Below are 6,000 nucleotides of genomic sequence, written 5' to 3'. Positions count from 1 at the left end.
ACAGAACTCCCCGTGAGCTTTGTTATTCAGTGATAAAAATTTTATATCAAATGTAAAATATGGAACATTTTTCTGGTAATATTTCTGTAAAGAAACAATAGTATTTAGGTTTAGTTACTGAACTCATTGAACTTATGACATAATAGTGTTTCAAAACCGTAATGGTTAAGATTTTTGTTCATAATAGTATATACCAGGGATATAATATGCCGTGTGTAGCAAAATTAACATTGTGTGAAGAAAGACAAGATCACAGAACTCTGCATGTGTGTGTCTGAGACAGACAGAGAGATTGAGGAATCAAGAAACCTTATAGTCTAATACTAAGCTCCAAGGTTTTGAATAGCATTAAAACTATGAGGATTTTTAAAATCATTTCAAGATTAAATAAAATACACACACACACATACAGATACATATATATATGCTCACAAATATTACTCATTCTTCATGATACACAAGAATCTTCCAGTCTTTCAGTGATTCAACTTTAGATAACTAAAGCTTATCTATTAGAAAGGGATTCATCACAATTGTACTTAGCAACATCAAAAATAGAAACAGCATTTTTTTGTGTTCCTAACTTGTTTACAAATACATAATTACTACCTACTCTGTGCTAGACACTTTCGTAAGTACTGAGGATTCTGTGTTCAATGAAAAGATGTGGCTCATGTTACCCTCATAAAACTTTAAAACTTTGGAGAAAGGAAAAGTATCTACAATAGTCACAAAAAGTGACTATGTAATAGTTTTAAAAAGAGAAATTGCTTTGAAAGAAAAATATGGGGCAAAATAAGAAATTATAACAACTAGACATGATTAATGTGGGGGGATAGTGGGTGAGCGGTCACAGAAGGACTGTCGGAGGAAGTAATACTTCAATTAGAAAATTGTTTCAAGGCAAAAAGAATAGCATGTGGAATGGCTCTAAACCTGGATAGAGCTTAATTCTTTGGGGGAAAGAGGTCAACGTGGCTGCTCCAGAGTGACCACAGCCATGATGAGATTGCAGAGCTAAGTAAACAGGGGCCAGATCATCAGGCACGTTGAGGAGGAAATCGTGATAAGGATTTGAAGGCTTAGCCAATATACCATGGGAAGCTGTTAAAGGGTTCTGAGTAGGGGAGTAATATATTTTGACAAGCATATTTTAAAGATCATCTCAACAGCCAGTGAAGAATCATTTACTGTTTTCAATACTCTACAATGATTCAACAGGTCTAAAAGTGAAAGAAGCAAATATTCTTCAATGATCACTGAAACTGATCAATACATTCTTCATGTCTATTTTCCTTACAAGCAAAAACCCCATTAAAGTGAAATTTTAAAACCCTGAAATTATAAACTCACAACATTGAAGAGGATTGGTAAGGTAAAATCATCAGAAAAGAGTTTTTAACAAAATTCCAAAAGCTGAAAGCAAATAAAGAAATGATAAGTGATGAAACAGGGCAGCAATAACTGGGGCTTAAAGGACAAATGGAAGGAGAAATGGCAAAGACTTGTCATAGGAAAACCCTAGGGAAAGAAGAAACTTGAGAATCCTGCATACAATAGTGTGAGATTGATATATGGTTCCAAACAAGAGGATTCATTACATATCTCTATATGAACCATAATATTCCATCACCTCTTCTTTTGTACCAGCTCACAAAGTTCTGAAAGCTAGGCACTCATGCAAAGAATTAAAGAATTCTTCTCTGAAGCAATCAAATGCCAAGGATATATCCTTGTTTTCATTCTATTCATCCTGTGACAAAGCCCACCACTGACAAAATCACACAAGTATATAAAGTTCCAAACCAACTTTTTATTGTCTCATTTTTAAATAAGAAAGGATATCTTAGGATCAGTGAAGCAATCAAAGATTGAGATTTTAAAAATGATGCTAGAGCAAGGTTTCTCAATTATGACACTATTGACATTTTGTTTTTCTTTCTTTCTTTTATTTTTGCTGAAAAAGATTCACCCTGAGCTAATATCTGTTGACAATCCTCCTCTTTTTTTTTTTGCTTGAGGAAGATTAGTCCTGAGCTAACATCTATGCCAAGCTTCCTCTAATTTTTGGTATGTGAGACACCTCCACAGTGTGGTAGGTGAGTGGAGTAGTTAGGTGCCCAGGATCCGAACCTGTGAACCCCAGCCGCTGAAGCTGAGCATAGGGAACTTTCACCACTTGGCCATGGGGCAGGACCCACTATTGACATTTTGGACATGACGCAGAGATGCGTAGTAGAAGTCAACTGCACTTCTCTCCTAGTTGTGATAACCAAAAATGTCTTCACACATTGCCAATGTCCCAAGGGGACTAAATCATCTCCAGTTGAGAACCACTGCTCTACAGGAAACAGAGTGAGAAAAATAAGAGAATTTTACAATTACTGTACTTCACTTAAATATTACAGTCACAGTACGAGAAAGATATACATAAAAAGCAAATAGGAAATAAGCTCTTGAAATCAAAAATATTATTTCTGAAATTAAATAAAAAATAATTGACAGCTTAGAAAAGTCTATATACCAAAGAAATAGAACAAAAGGATAAAATGAGGAAAAACCAATTTGTGAGATCCAATTGACAACTGAATACGAGCTCTAGATAAAGAGGGCAAAGAAAATAAAAGATAATAGAAAGAAATTTCCCTGAAAGACAAGTGTCTCTGCTGCATAGGCTTGGCAAGTGCTCAAAAGAGTAAGTGACAAAAAACTGTGAAAGATCAAGAGTGGATTCGAAGCTCTTCCCTAGAGAAAGAGTTTACATACAAATTAATGAGAGTTACATTTGAGTCACAATTATCATAAACAATGAAGTACTTGAGATCAAAGACATTTTAACTTTATAGGTCTAATGGAAAATGAACTCAGAGGAATGACTGAAGTAAAAGAAAGAATATAAGCAAGAAATTGTATACATACGAGCAAGTCAAAGAAACAAAAAATCAAACATAAATTATCTTCTTAAACTGAACTACAGAAACACGTAATCTGTGAAGGCTGATAGAAGTTAAAGTATTCTAAAGCTTTTGTATTGTTAAAGATGAAGATAATTAAATAATTTCAGTTTAGATTTTTTAACCTCATTAACATAAGTATGTGTGGTAAAGTTTCAAGCATAACCATTAAAAGTGTAAAAATAGACTGAATAAATTCTAACGTGCCAAATGGAAAAGTCAGAATTAGAGAAAAATGCCCTATCAAAACAAGACAATAAAAGATAAAAAGCATATGAAAAGAAGGGTGAATGGAAAGGCAAAATATCTAAGTAGAAATAAATTCAAATATATCAGGAATGATGATGAATGAAAACAATAAGTTTGCCAGTTAAGATATAAAAATTGGCTGCTATGCCATTTCCAAAAGCCGTAACTAATACATGAGAAAACAGAGAAGATAAGAGTAAAAGATGACAACAAATATATACCAATCAAATACTCACCAAGAGAAAGCAGGATTATTTATATTAATATCAAACAAAATAGATTAACTTCTGATAAACATAAATATATGAGCAAAAAGTAATCTAATTTTAATGAAATTTTTGAAAATTCATCATCGTATTATAATGCATTAACGTGCTTACATCAAATATTTGTGCATTCAAGTAGACAAAATTATAGAAAATAAAATATCTGGACAATTGTATGTAACATCAAATGTTTAGAAGAAAGATGTTCTTAAATGTTAGTAAGGGTTACTGTTAATTAATGTTAAATGTTAATAAATAAGTTAATATGTATTACAACTGATCAGGTACTAGACTTTAAAGCTAGTGTAACACTTTTAAAGTATGATTGTGAAACATCATATGCTTGAACCACAATGCAATTTAGGTCAGAAATCAACATCAAATACAAAGAGTGTGTGTGGAAATTTTAAAATGCACTTCTAAATATCTCCAGATGGACTTACATATAACATAAAAATGGAAGTCAATGAAAATACTACATATAAAAACAGTGGACAAGGATATATTAAAGAAAAATTATGGATTTAATATATATATTAGAAGAGAATAAAAGGATGAAAACAGTGAGCAATAATGGCTAACTTAAGTCAAGAAAGAACACTAAATATACCCAAGGAAAGTAGAAACTACTTAACTCTCATGTTAGTAAGAAATTAACAAATCAGATAACAAAGATATAATAGAGAAGATAAAAACAAAAATGTGGGAATGAAGGAGGAAAAAACACTGTTTGAAAAGAGTAAAAAAAAGGCATTTTTCTTGATGATTAATCAAGAAAAAATAAACACATATAAGTGTATGTTAAAATGAAAAATAAAATAAACACAAATATCCATTAGACACAGTTTATTAACTATAATATTCTTGAATCTGTTTCAAAGTTTATATGTTTTTCGAATATATATATAAAAACATATATACATATATATATATTCAGGACAAACTCTCAAGCAAAGGACAAATGGTTTTATTATTCATTAAAATCTGGACAGTAGTAAGTTTTATACCATCTGAAGCTCTACCAGGGAGATCATGGAATATCTCTGACTTCACCAATCTGTACTTACCAAAGTGTAAAAGCAAGCCATTGGATAAGAACTATTGTCCTTTCTTTATCAGCGTAAAAATCTGAAGTGTTTTCTTTTTTTGTATCTTATATTTCTTTATTGAGATATATTTGCATAAGTTTAAGGTACACAAAGTGTTAATGTGATATATTTATATATCACAATATGAGTATCACTGTAGCATTAGTTAACACCTCTAATACATCACATAATCATCATTTCTTTTTTGTGGTGAAAATATTTAAGATGTGGTCTCTTAGCGACTTTGAAGTGTTTAATTCAGTATTATTGACTATAATCACTATGCTGTGCGTTATCAGATCCCCAGAACTTATTCATCTTCTAACTCCACGTTTGTATACTTTGACCAACATCTCTTCAATTTCCCACCCACCAGTGCCTGGAAACCACCATTCCACTCTCTGTTCCTATGAGATGGGACTTTTTAGATTCCACATATAAGTGATATCATACAGTATTTGTCTCTTTCTGTCTGACTTATCTCACTTAGCATAATGCCCTCGAGGTCCTCAAGTGTTTTACTTCAAGAATTCTACAGCTAATGACAACTCACAAATATAGATCTTTCTATAACAATAAGGCTAGTTTTCTAAGTAAAAGTGGCTCAGAAAACAGTGTCGTTTTCACATAAAAAACAAAATGCAATGTAAAAAGGTAAGCAATTATCAGTGATCATTAATTTGAAAGACCAAAAAAAAGGAAGTCTTTGAGGAAAAGTGAGTAGGTAATAATGTCTCTCCCTTTACATCCTGAAAGTCTACAATGCGGGTGACATGCTCTGTGGATCTCTGTGGCTGCCTCACCCTTTCTCCCTGGCTTTAATTAGACACATGCTTCTGTGGCCAAATCAGTAGTTTTTTCACCTGACAAGGGAATGTTTTTCCTTGTATTTAAATAGTTACCATTTTATATAAACTATGGATCTGTTATTATTGTGTTGCTGCTGAAATAAATCCTATATTCTAAAATTTAATTGTACATGATACACTATCATATAGGCTGTACAAACTAAGCTTATTTTTAGAATTGTCGTCATAAATTACTGTAAAACTAAAATTTCCCATATCAGCATGCTTTATTGCTAGTAATTTCTGCTAGTTTTCTATTGTCTTTATTTGATATTGCTTGTCCCTTAGTTTTAAAGTTGAATGAATGAATTAATGAATTAATGAATGAATGAAAAATATTAGAAATGTTATAAGGCTTCCAGTAGGATTTTATATGTACTTGCATAGAACGATATGAATATTTATAGGCAAATATTCAAAATTCTCCTCAATGAAATTAAGAGTTGCACATGCTGTGGTGTCCTGCTGAGGGCAGCAAAATATTCAGGCTGGTTTTAAAAGGAGATACTGTTCTATGCAAACTAGAAGTCCTTACAAGATCCAAAGTGCAGCTCTTCAGTCCCAGAGGCAGTGTTCAAAGAGAAAACAACTAATA

Source organism: Equus przewalskii, chromosome 16 (assembly GCF_037783145.1).
Source record: "Equus przewalskii isolate Varuska chromosome 16, EquPr2, whole genome shotgun sequence".
In the NCBI taxonomy this organism is placed as follows: Eukaryota; Metazoa; Chordata; class Mammalia; order Perissodactyla; family Equidae; genus Equus; species Equus przewalskii.
This window is presented reverse-complemented; position numbering follows the sequence as displayed.